General features: G+C 41.3%; 1 pseudogene; it reads right to left on the minus strand.

The window, feature by feature from the left end:
- Positions 1–5,567: 5,567 nt before the first annotated feature.
- The window catches only part of LOC138895412 (cytochrome P450 72A397-like), a 28,627-nt pseudogene continuing 9,711 nt past the window's right edge, over positions 5,568–24,483 (minus strand).

A 24,483-nucleotide genomic window follows, 5' to 3' on the forward strand; every position in this document is an offset into this window, starting at 1 on the left:
CAGAAACCAAAACAAAAAGAAAGACAATAAGATAAAATGCAATACCAATTCACCTCCTCAGGGAGGTAAATCGAACTAATCCTCCTCCCATGTTTCCATGATTAGTGCAATCTTCTGGAATATTAGAGGAGTGAACACCAAGAAAGCCATGCCTAGGCTTAAAAAATTTGTCAACATCAACAAAGTGAATTTCATAGCTATTATGAAACTGTTTGCCAGCATGAACAAGATTGATAAATACATGAGGTATCTCAAGTTTCGACACTGCATCTCCAATACAAATGGGCAAACTTGGCTCATGTGGTCAGGTAATTATCAAACAAGTGTAATTAGTGTAGATGACCAATAAATCACCATCAAAATGCAGAATGGGGTGAGTGCTACCAATATGTTCATCACTGTTGTCTATGCTAAATGCAATGCAAATGAAAGAAAAGATCTTTGGGGTAGTTTAGAGGATACTTATATGTTGATTGATGGGCCATGGTGCATTGGAGGAGATTTTAATGTTATTCTTGATCCAAATGAGAAACAGGGGGGTCGTCCACACAGAATGTACAAAAGTCTAGATTTTACCTCTTGTATGAACAATTGTGAAGTTAAGGATTTGGGCTATGTTTGACCTAAATTCACTTGGTGTAATAATTGAGAGTCTAGAAGAAGAATTTGAAAGAGACTGGATAGAATTTTTGTAAATGATTTATGGTGCCAACTCCTTCAAAATAACATTGTCAAGCACCTTCCGAGGACTGAATCAGACCATAGACCATTGATGCTTAGTTGTTATAACAGGAACAATAATGGCATAAAGTACTTCAGATTCCTTGACTTCTGGACCGAGAAGCCTTCCTTCATGAACCTGGTTGAAGAAGTATGGGTAACTAACATACGTGGGAATGCATTGTGGAAACTTCAACAGAAACTAAAGATGCTCAGCAAAAGACTTACCCAGTGGTCTAAAGAAGAAGTTGGCAATGTTTTCGATCATGTTCAACATTGAGAGGCCAGAATGCATGACCTTGAGGAGTTAAATTTAAACAATAACTCTGATTTGTCTAGAGAAGAACTGAACAAAGGGCAAGTAGAATACATTAGATGGATGACCATGCAAGATGCTATCTTGAAACAGAAAGCTAATATCAAGTGGTTTGAAGAAGGTGACTCCAATACCAAGTACTTTCACAGCCTAATCAGAGAAAGAAGAAGAAAACTACAACTCCACAGGATCAAAGATCATAGAGACATATGGGTGCAAGGTGATGATAACATAGCAAAAGCTGCCATTCGACACTTCCGTAATAGATTCAACATCAATCACCAATTCAGAGATACTGAAATTCTTGAATGCATCCCTCAAAGAATCACATATGAGGACAATAGAACTCTCACTACCATTCCTAATACTGATGAAATCAGAGATGCTGTCTTTGATATGGGAGCTACAAGTGCAACAGGGCCTGATGGTTTCAATGGCACCTTTTTCCTAAATGTTGGGATATTATCAAAAATGATATTACTGATTTTGTTCAAGAGGTTTTCAATGGGAAGAGGCTGTCCAAATTCTTCTCACATACCTGCCTTGTCCTGCTTCCTAAAGTGGAGTCTCCTAACAATTTTTCTGAGCTTAGACCTATCAGTCTAAGCAATTTCACTGCCAAGATTATCTCCAAAATCCTTTCAAGAAGACTTAACCCTATGCTTCACAAGCTTATCTCAGAGAATCAAAGTGGTTTTGTCAAAGAAAGATCTATCACTGAAAACATTTTACTTGCGCAAGAGATCACTCAGAATATCAACCATAGGAACTGTGGTGGTAATGTTATTATCAAGTTAGATATGGAGAAAGCCTACGACAGAATGTCTTGGAGCTTTCTTATGTCAGTTATGAGGAAATATGGTTTCTCCGAGGAATGGATTGACATCATTTGGGGTTTGGTCAACGAAGTCTGGTATTCTATTATTATCAATGGTAATAGAAAAGGTTTCTTTACTTCTTCCCACGGTCTGAAACAAGGGGATCCATTATCCCCATCCTTGTTTATCATTGGTGTTGAAGTGTTGTCCAGATCTTTGAATAAACTATTTGAATATGACAACTTCACTTCATTCAGCATGAATAACAGATGACCCAACATCAACCACTTAGCCTATGCAGATGACATTGTCATATTCTGTAGAGGAAACAAGCAGTCTATCAAGCTTATCAAGAATCAAATCAAAAGGTATGAAAAGGCCTCGGGGCAAAAAGTTAACAATGACAAGAGTCATTTCATTACATCTCCCAACACCTCTGCCTCCAGGATCAATAGAATTAGACAAGCTTCTGGTTTCATGGATAAAAAGTTTCCTTCCAATTACTTGGGATGCCCAATCTACCATGGGAGGAAGAACACTGTCCTATTTGAGGGCATGTTAGATAAAATTGTTAAAAGACTTGATGGATGGCAAGGCAAGATTCTATCATCAGGTGAAAAAATCACTTTGATCAAGCATGTTCTAAATTGCTTCCAACTTATATTCTATCAACTATGACCCCCCCCCCCCCCCAAGGGTACTGTTACCCTTATGGAAAAATATTTTATGAATTTCTTCTGGGGATCTACGAATGGTAAGAACAAATACCACTGGAGCTCTTGGCACAATATGTGCCTTCCCAAAGATGAAGGTGGCATTGGTATAAGGAAGATGCAAGATGTGATTGAAACCTTTAGTATCAAAAGATGATGGAGGTTTAGAATACAACATTCTTTATGGGCCACCTTTCTCAAAGCCAAGTATTGTAAGAGATCTCATCCCATGAGTAAAGTCCTTAACTCGTCAATTCTCACAGTTGAAAAAATCTATTGAAGACCAGGAGTAAATCCGAAATGTACATTAACTGAAAAATTCAAAATGGTTCATCCAGCTTCTGGTGGGATAATTGGACTGGTAAAGGATCTCTAGCTCACATGTATCAAGGAACCAGGAAATCTGCAAAAACTCAAGTAAATGTCTTCTTTCACAATGGTCAATGGGACATCAACAGGTTAAACCAGGTTCTTCCTTCTCATATTACTGATTACATTATTAAAATTGATATAGGTAATGATATGAAAAATGACTTCCCTGTTTGGAATTCTTCTGATGATGGTATGTTTTCAAACAAATTGGCTTGGCACCTAATTATATCAAAAAAGCAAAAAAAATAATTTCTTAAAGAAAGTTTGGCATCATTCTACCCCTTTTAAAATGTCCTTTCTAACTTGGAGACTTCTTAAAAGAAAACTCCCGTTTGATGACATGATTGGTAGGTTTGGTACTAACATCGCTTATAGATTCTCTTGTTGTAGTGTCCCAAAGGTTGAGACTATGCAACATGTGTTCGTGGAAAGTGAGGCAGCTATGTTCATTTGGAAGGCAATGGGCAACCCGCTAGGAATTGGGCATCAACAGGCCCATGTTCATGTCATCTTCAAAAACTCGTGGGAGGGAAAAGCAAAGAACAGAGTTCATGGCTTGATTCTCCAAGTAGCACCAACGGTCATATGCTGGGAGATTTGAAAACAGAGAAGCTCTTGTAGATGTGGCACGCAGAAGAAATTTCATCTCAACTTCATGAAACATCAAATTATATGGACTCTTAAATCCATAATCTCCAAATTAATGTCAAATGGAGACGTCTATCAACACTACCTGTTCAAACTTGGAAGCAAGTTCAATGGCATCCTCCTCTATATGACACTATCAAAGTTAATACTGATGGTAGTTACAAAAAGGAAAGCGGGAAAGCTAGCATAGGAGGGATAATCAGAGATGGAATAGTAACTGTATCATGGCCTTTGCTATGCCTGTTAATTGTGATAGCAACAACATGGCCGAAGCCTTAGCTGCGGAGCTTGGAGGGAAATGGTGCAACTAATTAGGTTTTACTAATTTTTCTCTCGAACTAGACTCAACTGTCATGGTTAACATGATCAACCAAAGAGGAACAAAGAACATGAAACTAAAGATGGTGGTGGATAGGATTATAAAAGTTGTCCAATATACAAATGCGACTGTTCAACACTGCTACAGAGAGGGCAACCAAGTAGCCGATGCCTTAGCTAAACTAGCCTCCACCTCCGGTACAAGGTTGATCTGCCACTCTTTCGGCTAGTTACCAAAGGAAGCTAAAGGCCCCTTCATTCTGGATAAATGGCAAATGCCTAGTATTAGAACAAAATATGATAAGTGCAACTTTTTTGTTAGTTGATTATGTATATATATGCATTGGCAGTAGAGAGGACTTTGTATACATCCTACTTTTTTTTTGGGTGATAGAAATCACCATGTTGTATTAAAAAAAATCAGAGAGTTGTAAAACTAATTTAAAGTTTGATATATTTGTCGTAGATAAAAAATAATTACAACCGCTAGTCAAATATATAAAAGTATACAAAAAATATATATTTGTCGACTATTATTTTGGGACAAACTACACTACGTAAAAATGCGTTGAAAATTTTTGGAAGAGTGAATTTGGAAAAAGAAAGCTTTTTGGGGCTCAATTTCTTATTAACCGGAGAAATTCATGAAAAGGAATTGTGCTCATGAATCTTTTTGTTCCTTTATTTATATGCACTTGTCTAGTTGAAGTAGTAAAATTATTTGGAAAAGTAGATAAATAGAAGTGTAAAGAATTATTATAACATCATTGCAATTTAATTAGCTATAATAAGTTAATTCAGTAAAAGTAGACATTTTGGGCTCAAATATGTGTGCTACCAAAGACGATCATCAAGTAAATTGTGTCAGCACAGAAGATATATGTGGACTGGAGGAGCTGATCCATCCAAGAAAGCACTAATAGCATGACATCAAATTTTTGGACCAAAATAAGCAGAAATTCTCAACATCACAGATATGCTTGTCATTAGAGGCTGACAAACAACCAAGTACGTGCTCTGTAAATTAAAGCATCAACTATCTACTCTTCCAATGTGAGATTTCTGCAAACATTTGGTGCAAACTATTACAATTGTAAGGAATTAACAGACTAGCTATGGGGTGGCAAGAGGAGCTTAACTGGGCAATAGGGCATGTAAGAGGGAAAAATCCAACAGCTGAAGTATATAGGATGACATTAGCTGGTGCCCAAAACTTTATTTGGAAGGAAAGGAATTAAAAAGAGGAAACCAGGCACTATCATCTCAGAATGGTAATATAGCAGGTGTTTTTTTGAGGAAAGCTGAAAGCAAAGTTAGCAGGAAGTTAGATGAGTCTAACTTCTATCCAACTTTTAGTACTGTGTTTGTTTGTTCTTCTTTGAGCTATAAATACTATCTTTTGGTATTAAATTAAAATCCTTAATAAATACTTTATTTCTCAGCTTACGATATCAAGTTTACTATGATATATTACTTTTTATAAGTTAAAGTTATTTGATGTAAAAATTTCATGTACTATCATACACTATTTGTGCACAAAACTTAAAACTTTAAAATAAACAATTCGCTTTTTCAATTACAATAATCTTCAACACAGGAGTGCAAATGGAGTTTTAATAGGCAGTTCTACAAGGCTTGATTAGTAAACATTTTGGACTCACTCTAACATGTAACAAAATTTTGTCCAATGCATATTCGGGGAAAAAAAGTGACTTGACCCTTTGTTGCACTTGAGACTCCTTTTCTAAATCTCTTTGGATTGAACTTCTTTGCATCTTCACCCCATATCTCTTCATCCTGATGCAAAAAGATTACTGGTAAGAAGAGTAACTGACTTTACTGGGGGGTATAGCCTTAAAGACTCGTACAAGATCATTGTCACCTGCAATAAAATGACTTTGACATAAGTTTTGTGCCCAAACTATTCCCAGTGAAGTACTCATTTAGCTCGCAACCAGTCTTCAAATGAGAAAGCTACATTTCATCCCTCCTTCTTGGAGGGTCGAGTTGTCTCTAATATTCATATGAGGATCTAGAGTTGCAAGTACGTGGTTGCACATTACCACTGTACCCATTATCCTTTTTGGGAAAATGAGCATGAACTTAGGGTGTGTTTGGTACGAAAGGAAAATATTTTTCGAAAAATGTTTTTCAATTTTTCCATGTCTGGTTGGCTTAAATATTTTGGAAAATATTTTTCCCGTAAACTCATTTTCCTCCAATTGGAGGAAAATGCTTTCCCTATCAAGAGAAAGGAAAACATTTTCCAAAACTCTTTTCCAATCTTCCTCCCCATCCCCACCAACACCGCCTGCCCTCCCGTCCCCTTACCCCACCCTAAATAGAAATATTATTAATAGTACTTTCTTTTCATGTTATAAATATAGTATTTTTTTTTTCATTTCAACAAATGAGTATTTTCTTTTCCCGATATAAAAAAAAGTTTTTCTTTTCATTTTAACAAAAAAATACTTTTCTTTTCATGATATAGAAAAAATATTTTCTTTCAATTCAACAAAATGACGTAGTAAAAAGTATTTTCTTTTCATGATGTAGAATTTTATTTTAAAATTTTAACAAAATGAGTACTTTATTTTCATGTTGTAGAAATAATACCTTCTTTTTAACCAAAAAAAAGAGTATTCTTTTTAGTTATGGAGCACAAATTTCAATGTTATTTTAGCGTAAAAAGGTAAAGCGACACATTAGTTCTTTTGAGTTTGTATGAATTTTTAGAAGAAGAATTAAATTCTTGAAAAATATAGTCATGAAAATATTGGGTATTTGGGGGATGGGGTGGGGAGGGGGGAGGGGAGAGCACATAAAACATAGGAACTTCGGGGAGGGGAGAGGGAGGGAGGAGAGTAGTATTAAAAAAATTATTTTCCTAAAATATTTTCTACTATCTAACCAAACACTACAAAATATTTTCCGGAAAAACATTTTCACTCACCAACCAAACAAGGAAAAATAAGTGATAAAACCACTCATTTTTCATGAAAACATTTTTTAGGAAATTTCCTTTGTACCAAACACATCTTGAAAAATCTTTCGAGTTAAAGCAGAAGCAATGGGTGCAGTCGTAGCCGCTACCAATATATTGCTACTGCGCATGCTAGGATGGAATCCAGTAACATCAAGAAAGCATGGACATATAATTGATTTCCCTTGGGGCAACATGGATATATCTAGTCGAGTACCAAACATTAGAATAAAAACACAATTCTTGTCTAATTTAAGCACCACCTATTAGCAATATCAGCCAGAAAATCTATGGGTGAGTAATTGAACCAACTAATGAGAATACTTACAACTTTTAAATGATTCAATCCATCAAATTCTGGTTTCTTACTCCCAAAGACTTGCAACACCTCTTCTCTGGCCCCTACCTGTCAATCTTGATGCCTACATGTAACGACCCGGCCGATCTTTGAGTATTATAGCTTTGTTCCCCCATTTACTGCTTATTCTTGTTCAATTATTGTTATGTGACTTGTCGGGTAGTTGGTTTGGTTCCGGGAACGTTCCGGAATGAGTTGAGACACTTAGTCTCAAGGTTGGAAGCTTAATTTGAAAAGGTTGGCCGGATGTTGACTTATGTGTAAACGACCCCGGAATAGAGTTTCGATGATCCCAATAGCTTTGTATGGTGATTTTGGACTTAGGAGTGCGTCCAGATATTTATTTGGAAGTCCGTAGTTGAATTTGGCTTGAATCGGCGAAAGTTGAAAAATTAGAAGTTTTGAAAATTGAGAAGTTTCACCGAGAGTTGACTTTGTAGTTATTAGGCTCGTATTTTGGTTTCGTAAATTTTAATAGGCATGTTATGTCATTTATGATTTGTGTGCAAAATTTGAGGTCAATCAGACTTGATTTGATACGTTTTGGCATCGAATGTAAAATTTAGAATTTTTTAGTTTTCATTAAGCTTGAATTGGGGTACGATTCGTGGTTTTAACGTTGTTTGATGTGGTTTGAGAGAACGACTAAGTTTGTATCGTGTTTTAGGACGTTTTGGTATATTTGGTTAAGGTCCTGCGGGCCTCGGGTTTGATTCATATTGAATTCGACTTGAGAATTGGACTTGGGAGATGCTGAAGCTTCAGTACTTGTGAGGGATTTTTCCGCACGTGCGACCATGCAGAAGCGTCTCAGGCATCGCATGTGCGAGTTTGGATGGGCTACTGGAAAATCATAGGTGCGAAATGTGTGCCGCATCTATGAGCTCGCAGATGAGGAAAGTTTATCGCAGAAGCGGAAATGAAATTTGGGGACTGGACCGTAGAAGCGGACCATCACTCAGAGAAGCGCACCCGCATGTGCGGGATTGGGAGCGCAGGTGTAACGACCCGGCCGGCCGTTTTGAGAATTGTAGCCCCGTTCTCCCATTTACTTCTCATTTTGTACTTTATAACTGTTATGTGACTTGCTGGGGTAGTCGGTTCGGGTCCGGAAGGATTTAAGAATAAAATGAGACACTTAGAGCCCGTTTGGACATAAGAAAAATTTTACTTTTTTAAAAAAAAATCACTTTTCTTTCGAAATCAGTGTTTGGCCATAAATTTTTAAATTTTCCCTTGACAATGAATTTTGGAATTTTTCGAAAATTTGAAAAATTTCAAAAAGCTGTTTTTCATAATTCACTCAGATCACACACAAAACTTCAAAAATAACCCAAAATTATATTCATGTCCAAACACAACTCTAGTTTTCAAATATCATTTTCACTTGAAAAAGAATTTCACTTTTTTCCGGAATTTTACCATTCTTATGTCCAAACACCCACTTAGTCTCAAGGTTGAAAGTTTAAGTTGAAATAGTTGACCGGATGTTGATTTATTAGTGAACGACTCCAGAATGGAATTTTGATGGTTCTGTTAGCTCAGTTAGGTGATTTTGGACTTAGGAGTGTGTCCGAATTGTGATTTGGAGGTCCGTAGTTGAATTAGGCTCGAAATGGCAAAAATTATATATTTAAAAAGTTTGGCCGGGAGTGGACTTTTTGATATCAAGGTCGGATTCCAATTTCGAAAGTTGGAGTAGGTCCGTAATGTCAAATGTGACTTGTGTGCAAAATTTGGGGACAATCGGACGTGATTTGATAGTTTCAGTGTCGTTTGTAGAAGTTGGAATTCCATAGTTTCATTAGGCTTGATTTGGGGTGCGATTCATATTTTTGATGTTGTTTGATGTAATTTGAAGGTTCGACTAAGTTCGTATCGTGTTTTAGGACTTGTTAGTATGTTTGGTTGAGGTCCCGGGGGCCTCAGTTGATTTTGGATGGTTAACGGATCGAAAATGGGACTTGGTGCATTGCCAAAGCAGGGAGTCTTCTGGTGTAATCGCACCTGCAGAGCTTTGATCGCAGGTGAATTTTAACGAATTTCGAGATGTGGGCCCGGGAGGCGGCTTTGAGTCGACTTTTGTCTTATGATTGATAACTTAGTATTTTTCTTATGGAATTGATTCCTTTAGCATGTATTGATTATATCGAATTGTTTATCACTAGATTCGAGGAATTCGGAGGCCGTTTCGCGAGGCAAGGGTGTGTTGGAGTAGAGATTTATTCGAATTGAGGTAAGTAACAATTCTAAATTTAGTTTTGAGGGTATGAAACCCCGTATTATGTGTCATGTGTTTGGTTTTAAGGTGACGCACATTCAAGGTGACGGGCGTGTGGGGTGCATCGTAGGAATTGTGACTTGGTCAATTCCATGGAACTGTGTAGTTGAATAATCTATTGTTATCCGTACATTCTCCATGTATTAGAGAAATTGAACTACAAATCATGTTTAGACCATGTGTTGACATTGTAGGGACCCACAAAGGTCGTGTACATATTGACTTATCTGCTAAATTGTTGTTTTATACTCAGTCACAGTTTTATTTGCATATCATATCTCAGTCTCTATTGTTCCTTGTTGATACATTATATCATTTCTGTTTGGCCTAATTTCATAATTTCTGAGAGCCCGAGAGACTGGAGAGGTTGATGACTGAGTGAAGACGATGGGTTGATTGTGAGGATATTTATGGGATCGGGCTGCACGCCGCAACATGTTTCATTAATTTATGCCATGATTGGCTTGTTATAGCGCTTGGGATGAAGGAGCCCCTCCGGAGTCTGTACACACCCCAGTGAGCGCATGTACCTACTGAGTGCGAGTGCCGAGTGCTGAGCCATTGAGAGGAATGAGTGACTGTGAGGAACGAGTGAATGGGAGGTCTGAGTGACTGTTGCTCTGAGAGGATGCATTTGACTTTCATTTCGGTTGCACTTCAACTATCATGTATCACCGTCTTGTAATTTCTGCGAGATGTTATATTCTGTTTCACTTGAACTTGACATGGATTAACTGTTATGGCCTAAATTGTCGAACTTGAAAGCATGCCTACCTTCCTATGTTGAAATTACTGTAATTGAACTATAACTGTGAAGCTCGTCACTATTTTCAGTCCTTTATTTAGTCTTGTTATTTACTGATTTGGTTGTACTCACGCTACACCCTGCACTTCGTGTGCATATCCAGGTATTTCCGGACACGGTGGGTGTTGATTCCTTCGCGCAGTTGATCTTTTGGGAGATTTCAAGGTAGTTGCCTGGTGTTTCGCAGACCTTGTCTCTCATTCCCTATCTTTCCATTTTATGTATTTAGTTTCAGACTATTATAGACAGTACTCCAAGATTTGTGATGTTTAGATACTCATGTACTCATTGATACCCCGATGTTGTGAATTTCTATATTGATTTTGACTTTCTATCCATTTTGAGAGTTTTTGTTGATTAAAATATGTGTTATTCTTATTTTTCATTTAAAAATGTGGAAGTATTTTGAAGTGTGGGCTTTCTCAGTACCACGTTAGGCGCCATCACGACAGGCTAAGTTTTGGGTCGTGACACTAGGTGCGTGAGTTGGGGACCTGGCGTGACTTTGCAGAAGCGAAAGCTTGACCACAGAAGCAGTAACGCGACAGCGAAATTGAGTCGCAGGTGCGAAAGCACTGGGCAAAATACAAAACGGAGGGGGCTCCAACATTTTTGAGACTTTTGGGAGCTCGGATTAAGGCGAGTTTTGGAGGAATTTTCAAGAAAATTGTTGGGGTAAGATATTCTAACTCGAGTTTGGATTTTATATGTGAATCTATCATTGTTTTCATCATTTAATTAGTATGTGATTTGGAAATTCGTAGAAATTTCATAGACTTTAATTGCGTATTTGGAGATCGAATTGATGTTGGAATTTGGTAAATTTTTTAGGGTTGGACTCGTGGTTGAATGGGCATTCGTATTTTATAACTTTTGACGGAATCCGAGACGTGGGGCCCACAATTGACTTTTTCGTTAACTTTTTGACTGTGATTAAGAATTTAGAATTTTTCATATGGAATTCATTCCTATAATTGGTATTGATTGTATCGAATTGTTATGAATATATTTAAGGCATTCGGAGGCCGATTCCCGAGGCAAAGGCTTGCTAGCAGAGTGATTTATTTTGTTTGAGGTAAGTATCTTATTTAAACTCGGTTAAGGCACTAGTTGCCTGAATTGTTATGATAGCTACGTGCTATTGGGCGTGCACATGGGTGGGAATGAACCCATGTGCGGGCACCAGGATTTATTTATTCATGATCAGGTTATGCCCGGGCTTTTATGAGTCGAGGACTTACTGCTAAGCTTTAAGCTATGATGTTACCCTATTTGTAACATTTGTTGTGAACTTTTTGAGCCATATTTGAGGCTACATAGAGGTTTAATCCCCGAACGAAATTGATAAATTCTTTTAAATGGCAAAATTATCGAATTTAGCTATGATATTTGCACATGGCTACACTTTAGCACGTCGTTTATACCAGTCTAGGAGTATGAAAATCTTATTTCATTCATCACAGACATGTATATTTTCTTAACTGCTCATGTATGAGATGTTTGGATTGGAGGCCTCTAACTATACCGGGAGGATCCATATATTGATACTATTGGCACATGAGTTGTTCGTGCATCACGTGAGTTATCCGTGAGGATCCATATATTGATACTACTGGCACGTGAGTTCTCCGTGCACCACGTTAGTTTTTCGTACGGATCCATATATTGATACTATTGGTACGTGAGTTGTCCGTGCAGCACATGAGTTGTCCGTGCGGAACCATATATTGATACTATTTGGCACGTGAGTTATCTATGCTGATCTATATATTGATACTATTGATACGTGAGTTGTCTGTGTCGCACGTGAGTTGTCCATGCAACGTGTGAAAATTATATTCCTTTGATCATTTATTTGATTTAATTGTCTTTCCTTCCTCTACATGTTATGATATTATCTGAGCAGGGTATTTGAGAAATTGTGCACATGAACCTACAGTCATTCATATCACAAAATTTGAGGAGTTGGTTGTAAATATTGCTCTGTGTTGGTTTATAAAGGCAGAACCACATCGAAGTGACTAATATCATCATAATTTAAGCTTCTCTTACCTTGCCTTGTATATTTAGGATACTTATTTAGTTAGTTGTACCCATACTTCATGTGCAGACCCCGGTACTTCCAAGTACGGTGGTTTCTGATTTTGGGAGATTTTATCAGTTCAGAGACTATCAAGGTAGTTGCTTTGGCGTCCGCAGACCTTGACTCTCCTCCTTTATCTTTTTTAGTTTTATTTTTGTTGTGCTATCTTCCTAGACAGTATTTCAGAATATGTTTTTGTATAGATGCTTATGTACTTAGTGACACCCGGATTTTTGGAAAAGTTGTATTAGTATTTATGGGATTTTTCTCTTAAACCTATTTTATTATGTTTTCACATTAATTAATCGCGTGATTTAGTGTGGTTGTCGTCTTGCCTAGTATTACTATAGGCGCCATCACGACATGTGAGATTTTGGGTCGTGACAAGTTGGTATCAGAACCTAGGTTATGTAGGTCTCACGAGTCATGAGCAGGTTTAGTAGATTCTTGTGGATCGATACGGAGACATATGTACTTATCCTTTGGAAAAATTCACATTCTTGTATTCTTGTCGTACGAATTTGTTGATTCTGGAAACTAAATATTTGTTATTCTATTCTCTCACAGATGGTGAGGAGACGTACTACCGGATCGGGTGGACGACCATTAGTACCTATAGCCAGGGCCATGAGAGGTCGTGGTCATGGTAGAGGACGAGGCGCAGCTCGTACAACAGCTAGAATAACACTTGTAGATCTGCCAGTCGCTCCAACTTAGGAGCAGATTCCAGATGTAGTTGAGCCGGTGGTACCAGCTCAGGCACCAGTTGTGTCCTTTATGATTCCACGCCTTCAAGAGACTTTGGCCCCAGATATTGACTATTTGCACTAGCCTTGCTCAGGCGGTTTCAGATCAGACCGCACCAACTATTTCTTAGGAAGGGGAGGTACCCATACTCCCATTGCCCATACTCCAGAGCAGTGGGTGCAAAGACCTCAGATACCGGGGGTACTATCAGTCTAGCCGGTTGAAGTCTCATTATGAGTGATGAGGAGCAGAAGAGACTAGAGAGGTTTGGGAGGCTCAGGCTTCCATCATTCAGTGGAGCTGAGTCAGATGATGCTCATTATTTCTTGGATAGATGCCAGCAGATTCTTCAGACATCGGGTATTCTGGAGACTAGTGGGTTCTCATTTACTACTATTCAGCTAACAGGGGAAGCCTTCAAATGGTGGAAGACTATGAGAGGAACAGACCAGTCGGTGCAACACCACTTTCATGGAATGAATTTTCCGTTCTCTTCTTGGAGAAGTTTATGCCACATACTCGCAGGGAGGAGCTGCACACACAGTTCGAGTAGCTACATCAGAAGGGCATGTTTGTAACCCAGTTTGATATGAGGTTTTCATAGTTGGCTCGTTGTGCGATCTGGTTGGTTCCCACAGAGAGAGAGAGGATTAGAAGGTTAATTAATGGCCTCAACTATCGATTATGTTTATTTATGACTCGGGAGGATGCATCAGGTGCAAAGTTTGATGAGGTAGTTGATATTGCTCGGCGGCTAGAGTTTGTCCGCAGTCAGGAGATTGCGAAGAGGGGAGGCTAAGAGGCCTCGTAGTTCGAGTGGTTTCAGTAGTGTTCCTTCTGGGGGTCAGTCACATCACAACATGGGTCGTCCTTATAGGCTGGCACTCGCCTAGCTCATCGTGGTGCATCAGCTAGCCACGGTGCTTACAATGCTTGTCCGGGTCAGTCATAATTTAGTGCATTACCAGCGCAGAGTTCTTACCCTAGCTCGCCTGCTCAGGTTTCTACAGGCGGTTCCTCGGGTTATCAGGAGCAGCAGCTCCATCATAGGAGAGGTTGTTTTGAGTGCGGGGACTTGAGTCATCTCAAGAGGGATTGTCCTAAACTATTGAGTGGGGTTCCACAATAGAGTTCTCGACTGATGATACTGGCACCAGCAGCTGCACCACTCGTGCAACTAGCTCGGGGTGGGGCTCAAGCAGTTAAAGGTCACCCTAGAGGGGGAGGCCGATCAGGCAGCAGTCAAGCCCGATTCTATGTTATTCCTGCTAGGGCAGAGGCTGTTGCTTCAGATGCAATGATCACATGTATTGTTTTAGTGTTCCACAGAGATGCTTCCACATTATTTAACTTTGGTTCTACTTATTCCTATGTGTCATCCTACTTTGCTCATTTTTAGGATATGTCTCGTGAGTCCTTAGTATCACATGTTCATGTATCTACGCCGGTGGGCGATACTATTATTGTGGACCATGTATATCAGTCGTGTGTGGTGACTATTGGGGGATTGGAGACTAGAGTTGATCTCTTATTGCTTAGTATGGTCGATTTTAACGTGATTTAGGGTATGGATTGGTTGTCTCCATGTCATGCTATTCTGGATTATCACGCTAAGACCGTGACATTGGCGATGATGGGGTTGCCGAGGATCGAATGGAGAGGTTCTCTAGATTATATTCCCAGTAGAGTAATTTTATATTTGAAGGCCCAACGGAAGGTTGGGAAGGGGTGTTTGTCATATTTGGCCTTTGTGACAGATGCTAGTGCTGACATTCCTACTATCGATTATGTTCTGGTAGTGCGAGACTTTCCAGATGTATTTCTTGCAGACCTGTCGGGTATGCCACCCGACAGGGATATTGATTTCGGTATTGACTTGGTGCCGGGCACTCAATCCATTTCTATTCCTCTGTATCGTATGGCACCGGCTGAGTTGAAAGAATTAAAAGAGCAACTTCAGGAACTTCTTGATAAGGGGTTTATTAGGCCTAGTATGTCACCTTGGGGTGCACCAGCTCTTTTTGTGAAACAAATGTATGGTACTATGCGGATGTGCATCGATTATAAGCAGTTGAACAAAGTTACTATCAAGAACAAATATCCTTTACCACGTATTGATGATTTATTTGAGCAACTTCAGGGAGCGAGGGTATTCTCTAAGATTAATTTGAGGTTTGGGTACTACCAGTTGAAGATTCAGGACTCGGATATTCTGAAGACGGCATTCAAGACCCGCTATGGTCATTATGAGTTCATTGTGATGTCTTTTGGGCTAACCAATGTCCCAGCATCATTTATGCATCTGATGAACGGTGTATTTCAGCCATATCTTGACTCGTTTGTCATAGTATTTATTGATGATATCCTGGTATACTCCCGTAGTCAGGAGGATCATGCTCAGCATTTGAGGATTGTACTACAGAGGTTGAGGGAGGAGAAGATTTATGCCAAGTTCTCCAAGTGTGAGTTCTGGCTCAGTTCAATGGCGTTCTTAGGGCACATGGTGTCCAGTGTAGGGATCGAGGTAGATTCAAAGAAGATAGAGGCGCTTCAGCATTGGCACATGCCATTTTCAGCTACTGGGATTTAGAGTTTTCGTGGCTTGGTTAGTTATTATCGTCGCTTTGTAGAGGGTTTCTCATCCATTACAGCGCCTATTACCAAATTGACCTAGAAGGGTGCTACATTCCGGTGGTTGTATGAGTGTGAGGAGAGCTTTCAGAAGCTCATGATTACTTTGACCACAACTCCAGTTCTAGTTTTACCTTTAACGTTAGTCTCTTATACAGTGTATTGTGATGCTTCTCGGGTTGGTATTGGATGTGTGAGTGATTGCTTATGCTTCATGTCAGTTGAAGCCCCATGAGAAGAACTACCATGTTCATGATTTGGAATTGGCAGCCATCGTCCATGCATTGAAGATTTGGAGGCATTACCTCTATGGTGTGTCTTGTGAGGTATTTACGGATCACTAGAGTCCACAACACTTATTCAAATAAAAGGATCTAAATTTGAGACAGTGTAGATGGTTGGAGCTGCTAAAGGTTTATGATATTGTCAAGACCCAAACTCCCTTCGTATAATGTTGTGACGGCACCTAGTGCACTTGTCACGACCCAAACTCCCTTTGTATAACGTCGTGACGGCACCTAGTCTCTACGACTAGGTAAGTCTAACAAATTTCAGAAAATAACAAAAAACGAAAGTAAAACTTGGCAATTAACAACAGTGGATAACTGAGTAACTAGTAACAATGCCACTCGGCATGTACAATAACCAATACTCTATAAATACACAGTCTTCCCAAAACACGTAACATCGTAAGTCACAAGCTACAGAAGGAAACTAGAATCTTTATACACCAGAGTCTAATAAAAGAAATACGGAAAGTAAATCACATAGGAGAGAATAGCGGGGGACTCCGAGGTCTGCAGACGCGGCAAATATACCTTAAAATCTCCGTACAGCAGCAAGCACTCTCAGCTAGTAGCGGGGCTGATAAGAAGTACCTGGATCCGCACACAAAACATGTGCAGAAGAGTAGCATGAGTACACCACAATGATACCCAGTAAGTGCCAAGCCTAACCTCGGTAGAGTAGTGACGAGGTCAGGTCTGCGCCCTACTGGGATATAATAATAAGACATATGCTATAATAAAATGAAGTAAAACGGAGAAGATAACAGAAAATATTCACAAAGCAATAACAACACCGCACAATGATATAACAACAGGGGCGCTCCCGAGATACCGTCTCATAGTCCCAAAAGTAAATATACAGGGAGAACTCCCGAGGTACCGCCTCATAGTCTAAAAAGTAAATATACAGGGAGAACTCCCAAAGAACCGCCTCGTAGTCCCAAAAGTAAATGTGCAGGGAGAACTCCAGAGGAACCGCCTTGTAGTCTCAAAAGTAAATATGCAGGGAGAACTCCCGAGGAACCACCTTGTAGTCTCAAAAGTAAATATGCAGGGAGAACTCTTGAGGAACTGCCTCGTAGTCTCAAAAGTAAACATACAGCTCAAACCGATAAATATAATAGTTAACAGCAAGATTTCTACAGTTATTCTAATCAAGAATAAGGAAAAGAAGGAAATCAACTAGGCATGCTTCGCAGAGTTCAAATTAGCAGTTAAAGCATATAGACATGTGATATTAGAATAAACAGGATAGCTACACATATTGGAACAACTCAATTAAGGATGATAACAGACTAATACTTATTTAAACGACATAACTCAAATTAAAGGAAAAACAGGTTGCTACTTAGTAAAATAAATCGGGTTTCACAACAAATAGCCTGTGTACCTACTCGTCACCTAACGTATACGACGCTCACATATCACAACAGCACCAAATCCTAAGGGGATTTCCCCTATACAAGGTTAGGCAAGCCACTTACCTCAAACCAAGCTCAATTAATCGGTAATAACGCCTTTTCCTCGATTTTCCGACTTTCGAATGGCCAAATCTAGCCAAAAGAAATTACATATCATGAATACAATTACGAGAAACTAATTTAAATAATAAATCTATGATTTTAGCAAAGAATCGAAAATTCTGGCCAAAAAGTAGACCCGGGCCCATGTCACGGAATCAAAAAAAAGTCACAAAATACAAACACCCACTCGACCACGAGTTCACCCATACCAAAATTACCAAAATCCGATACCAAATCGCCACTCAATTCCTCAAATCAACTCACCAAATCCCTAACCTCTAACTCCCAATTTTCACCTTAAATACACACTAACTATGTGGGAAAATAAATAGGGAAGCAAGATTATTGATCAAAAATAAGCACAAGGGACTTACCTCAAGAAATCCCTCGAAAATGCTCTCAAACATCACCCTAAACCGAGTTTGCAAAGTCCAAAATGACAAAATCACGAAGCCCTTCGGTTTTAAACACTGCCCAGGCTTCTCACTTCTGCTGTCACATTAGCCGCTTCTGCGGCACCGCTTTTGCGGTCTGGCCCTCGCATCTGCGGAGGCCACTATGCTGCCCAACCGCTACTTCGGTCATAACCCCACTTCTGCGGGCGCACTTCTGCGGACCAGCCTCAAACTCCCGCGTCCGCTTCTGCGACCCTCTAGGCGCAGGTGCAAGTTTGCACCAGCAGAACACCCTCCGCATCTGCGCTCCACAACCCTCAGTCCAAACCTTCGCATCTGCGCAACCTGGCCCGCACCTACGAGCTCGCACCTATGATCAAAGCTCTGCAGGTGCTGTTACACCAGCAGAGTCCTGCTTCAACCATGTACCAAGTCCTTTTTTTGATCCATTAGCCATCCGGAATCCACCCGAGGCCCCCGGGACCTCAACCAAACATACCAACAAGTCCTAAAACATCATACGAACATAGTGGAGCCCTCAAATCATATTAAACAATGCTAAAAACACAAATCACCCTCCAATTCAAACTTAATGAACTTTGAAACTTCAAACTTCTACAACCGATACCGAAACCTACCAAATCACGTCCGATTAACCTAAAATTTTGCACACAAGTCATATTCAACATTACGGACCTACTCTAACTTCCGGAATCTGAATCTGATCCCGATATTAAAAAGTCCACTACCAGTCAAAATCTCCAAAAATTCGACTTTCGCCAATTCAAGCCTAATTTAGCTACAGACCTCCAATTCACATTACAGACACACTCTAAGTCCAAAATCACCTAACGGAGCTAACGGAACCAATGAAACTCTATTCCGGAGTCGTCTTCACACAGTTTCGACTACGGTCAAAATCCTAAGGCTTAAGCTTCCGTTTAGGGACTAAATATCCCAAAACACTCCGAAACCAAAAACAAAACCTCCTGGTAAGTCACATATGCAGAAAACGATATGGGGGAAGCAGTTAATAGGGGATCGGAGCTAATTCACTCAAAACAACCGGCCGGGTCGTTACATCCTCCCTCTCTTAAAATAATCATTCTTCATCGAACGAGCATGGAGACATACCTGAAGTGGTGAAAAGATGAGGATAGCGGCTGTGCATATCATGCTCGGTCTCCCAAGTCGCCTCCTCGACCGGCTAACCCCTCCACTGAACCTTCACGGAAGTAATGTTCTTTGACCTCAGCTTTCGAACCTACATGTCCAAAATAGCCACTGGCTCCTCAACATAAGATAGATCTTCGTCTAACTGGACTGAGCTGAAATCTAACACATGAGACAGATCACCATGATACTTCCGGAGCATAGAAACATGGAATACCGGATGAACTCTTGCTAGACTGGGAGACAAGGTAAGCTCATAAGCAACCTCCCCAACACACCGCAACACCTCGAATGGGCCGATAAACCTTGGGTTCAACTTGCCCTTCTTTCCGAACCTCATAACACCCTCCATGGGTGACACCCAGAGCAGGACCCACTCTCTCACCATGAATGCAACATCGCGAACCTTCCGATCCGCATAACTCTTCTGTCTGGACTAGGTTGAACGAAGTCGATCCTGAATAAATTTTAACTTTCTCCAAGGCATCCTAAACCAAGTCTGTACCCAATAGCCTAGCCTCACCCGGCTCAAACCAACCTACTGGAGAACGACACCGCCTCCCATATACGGCCTCATACGGTGCCATCTGAATGATCGACTGATAACTGTTATTGTAAGCAAACTCCGCAAGTGGAAAAAATTGGTCCCAAGCACCCCCAAAATCTATCACACAAGCACAGAGCATATCCTTCAGTATCTAAATAGTGCTCTCGGATTGTCCCATCCGTCTGAGGGTGAAATGATGTGCTCAACTCAACCCAGGTACCCAACTTCTATTGTACAGCCCTCCAGAACCGTGATGTCAACTACGTACCCCAGTCAGATATGATAGATACCGGTACGCCATGACGCCTGATAATCTCGCGGATATAAATTCGAGCCAACTGCTCGGAAGAATAAGTAGTCATCACAGGAATGAAATGAGCTGACTTTGTCAGCCTATCCACAATCACCCAAACTACATCAAACCTCCACTGAATCCGTGGGAGTCCAACAACGAAATCCATAGTGATCCGCTCCCATTTCCACTCCAGAATCTCTAACTTCTGAAGCAACCCACCTGGCCGCTGATGCTCATACTTCACCTGCTGGAAATTTAGACACTGAGCTAAATACTACACTATGTCCTTCTTCATTCTCATCCACCAGTAATGTTGTCTCAAGTCCAGATACAACTTCGCGGCACCCGGATAAATGGAGTATCGCAAACTGTGAGCCTCCTAGAGAATCAACATACGCAACCCATCTATATTGGGCACACATAGCCTGCCCTGCATCCTCAATGCACCATCATCCCTAATGGTGACCTCCTTAGCATCACCGTGCTGGACCGTGTCCTTAAGGACAAGCAGATGGGGGTCATCATACTGACGCTCCCTGATAGGATCATAAAGAGAAGACTGAGAGACCACACAAGCCATTACTCGACTCGGCTAAGAAATATCCAATCTAACAAACTAGATGGCCAAGGCCTGAACATCCAACTTCAATTGTCTGTCTGCTGGTAGATATGCTAAACTCCCCAAACTCTCTGCCCGACGACTCAAAGCATCGACCACGACATTGACCTTCTCTGGATGGTAAAAAATGGTGATATCATAATCCTTAAGTAGCTCCAACCACCTCCGCTGACGCAAGTTAAGATCCTTCTGTTTAAACAGATATTGCAAACTCCGATGATCGGTATAAATCTCACAAGGGACACCGTACAAATAGTGCCGCCAAATCTTCAAGGCATGAACAATAGCTGCTAGCTCAAGGTCATGGACATGATAGTTCTTTTCATGCACCTTTAGCTGTCTGGACGCATAGGCAATCACCCTACCGTCCTGCATCAACACCGCATCGAGACCAATCCGCGACGCATCACAGTATACTGTATAAGACCCTGAACCTGTAGGCAATACCAATACTGTGGCTGTAGTCAAAGCTGTCTTGAGCTTCTGAAAAGTCTCCTCACACTCCTCTGTCCACCTGAACGGAGCCCCCTTCTGGGTCAGCCTGGTCATAGGTGCTGCAATGGATGAGAATCCCTCTACAAAACGGTGGTAATACCCCGCCAAACAAAGAAAACTCCGGATCTCCGTAGCTGAGGACGGTCTGGTCCAACTCTGCACTGCTTCAACCTTCTTCGGATCCACCTTGATCCCATCACTCGATACTACATGACCCAAAAATACCACTGAGTCAAGCCAAAACTCACACTTTGAAAATTTTGCATATAAACTTTTTTTCTCTCAAGGTCTAAAGCACAGTCATCAGGTGCTTCTCATGATCCTCTCGAGTCCGGGAGTACACCAGAATGTCGTCAATAAACATAACTACAAATGAGTCAAGATAGGGCCGGAACACACTGTGCATCAAGTGCATAAATGCTGCTGGGGCATTGGTCAGCCCAAATGACATCACAAGGAACTCGTAGTGACCGTACCGAGTCCTGAAAGTAGTCTTCGGGCTATCTGGCTCTCGAATCTTCAACTGATGATAGCCTGAACGCAAGTCAATCTTGGAAAACACCCTGGCACCCTGTAACTGATCCAACAAGTCATCAATACGAGGCAATGGATACATGTTCTCCACTATAACTTTGTTTAACTGGCGGTAATCAATACACATCCGTATAGAACCATCCTTCTTCTTCACAAATAAGACGGGAGCACCCCAAGGTGACACACTGGGCCGAATGAAGCCTTTATCAAGCAACTCCTGTAACTACTCCTTCAACTCAGGAGGAGCCATATGATATGGAGGAATAGAGATGGGCTGAGTGCCCAGCAACAAATAAATTCCAAAATCAATATCTCTATCGGGCAGAACTGACTCAACTGTATGGGTATCAATACTGACATCTCTCACATAAGCTAGATATGCGTCACACCCCTTCTCAACCATTCGTTGAGCTTTAAGAAATGAAATAACTCTGCTGGGAGTATACTGTAAGGTACCTCTCCACTCTAATCATAGTAATCCTGGCATAGCCAGCGTCATGGTCTTAGCATGACAATCAAGAATAACATAATGGGGTGACAACCAGTCCATGCCCAAGATAACATCAAAGTCTACCATACTGAGCAATAATAAATCGGCTCTGGTCTCAAAATCACAAAGAGCAATCAAACACGACCGGTACACGTGGTCCACAACAAGATAATCTCCCACAGGAGTAGACACATAAACAGAGAAACACAAAGAATCTCGAGATACGCCGAAATATAGGGAAAAATAAAAGGACGCATAGGAATAAGTGGAGCCTGGATCAAATAAGACTGATGCATCTCTATGACAGACCGGAACAATACTTGTAATGACAGAGTCGGAAGCAACTACATTTGTACAAGTAGGAAGAGCATAATATATGGCCTGGCCTCCCTCTTTAGGGCGACCTCCCCGACCTCCACCTCGAGTCGGCTGAGAAGATGGGGCGGTAGTTGGTGCTGTAATCATAGCCTGAGGACCCCGTGGAGAACGTTGTGCCTGAGAATTCAGTAGAGCTGCAACCCTCCTAAGTCTAGGGCAATCCCTCACCATATGGCGGGTGTAGCCACACTCAAAACAAGCCCTCGGAGAGCGTGGCTGATGTGACTGGCTTGGGCCAGGTCTACTGAACTGACCGCTTAAAGCACCCTATGCAAGAGGTGCACTAGATACTAGCGGTGCATAATAAGTCTCCTGGGGCCTAGAAGGGACCGGAATACCACTGGCGGCTGGAATAGCTGAATGAACCGGGCAACTCCCAAAGCCCCTACCATGGCAAACTGTTGCTGGGGCACGAGTACCACTATAAGTGCCAGACTCTCGAGACCTCTTGGCCTCCCTCTCCTCTCTATCTCTCTCCCAAGAAAGCTTACCCTCCAATCTCCTGGCAATACTCACAACCTGCTGGTAAGAAATAACCATCTCCAACTCTCGGGCCATGCTAAGCCTGATACTGGGGTGGAGTCCCTCAATAAACCGACGAACCCTCTCTCAAACTATGGCAACCAAGGCCAGTGCATGTCGGGCCAAATCACTGAAAGGAATTGCATACTCTGAGACAGTCATAGCACCCTAGCGCAGCTGCTCAAACTCCATGCGCCATGCGTCTCTGAGACTCTCGGGAATATACTCCCTCAAGAATATGTCCGAGAACTGAGTCCATGTAAGTGAAGCTGCCTCAACCGGACTACCCAACTCATAAGCACGCCACCACTGATAGGTTACTTCTCTAAGCTGGAATCCAGTAAAAAAAAACTCCACTCGACTCTGCTACACCCATAGTACAGAGAATACGGTGACACTCCTCCAGAAAACCCTGGACATCCTCTGACGCCAATTCACTGAAGATAGGAAGGTGGTACTTCTTGTACCTCTCAAGTCTGAGTTTCTCCGCCTCAGAAACTGCTGTCCTAACCTCGGGCTGAGCTGGAGCTACCAGCTGCACTGGTATGATCTCTAGATCCTGGTCTACCTGAACTCGCTGCTCTAGGGTACCGGCGACGGGAGTCTGTGCTCCTCCCCCAGCCTGCGATGTGGCAGGAGAAAGTAGAATCAATCCAGCCTGAGCTAAGGTGCTGAACATGCTCAGAAACTGGGCTGGAGTCTCCTGGAGGGCTGATGCAGCAACAGGTACCTTAGGTGTCTGCCCTCCAACTAGAGCTACTGGGGGCTCCTCTATAGCAGCTCGTGCAGGTGCTCTGGCTGCACCGAGTGGACGTCCTCGGCCTCTACCCCTACCCCGGCCTCTCGCGACTCTAGCAGGGGAAGCGGGTGCCTGGTCATCATATCCGCATGTACGTGTCCTCACCATCTGTGAGAGAATAGAATACAGAAGTTTAGAATTTCGAAGTCAACAATTTCGCACGACAAGGAATCAAAGAAGTGTAATATTTCCTAACAGTTCCACAGCCTCCCGAAGATAAATACAGACGTCTCTGTACCGATTCGTGAGACTCTACTAAACTTTCTTGTGACTCACGACACCTATGAAATTAGAGCTTTGATACCAACTTGTCACGATCCAAACTCCCTCTGTATAATGCCGTGACGACACCTAGTTCACTTGTCACGACCCAAACTCCCTTCGTATAACGTCGTGATGGCACCTAGTCTCTACGACTAGGTAAGCCTAACAAATTTCAGAAAATAACAAAAAACGAAAGTAAAACTTGGCAACTAACAGTAGTGGATAACTGAGTAACTACTAACAATGCACCTCGACATGTACAATAACCAATACTCTATAAATACACAGTCTTCCCAAAACCCGAAACATCGTAAGTCAAAAGCTACAGAAGGAAACTAGAATCTCTATACACCAGAGTCTAATAAAAGA

This window comes from Nicotiana tomentosiformis, chromosome 7 (assembly GCF_000390325.3).
Source record: "Nicotiana tomentosiformis chromosome 7, ASM39032v3, whole genome shotgun sequence".
Taxonomy (NCBI): Eukaryota; Viridiplantae; Streptophyta; class Magnoliopsida; order Solanales; family Solanaceae; genus Nicotiana; species Nicotiana tomentosiformis.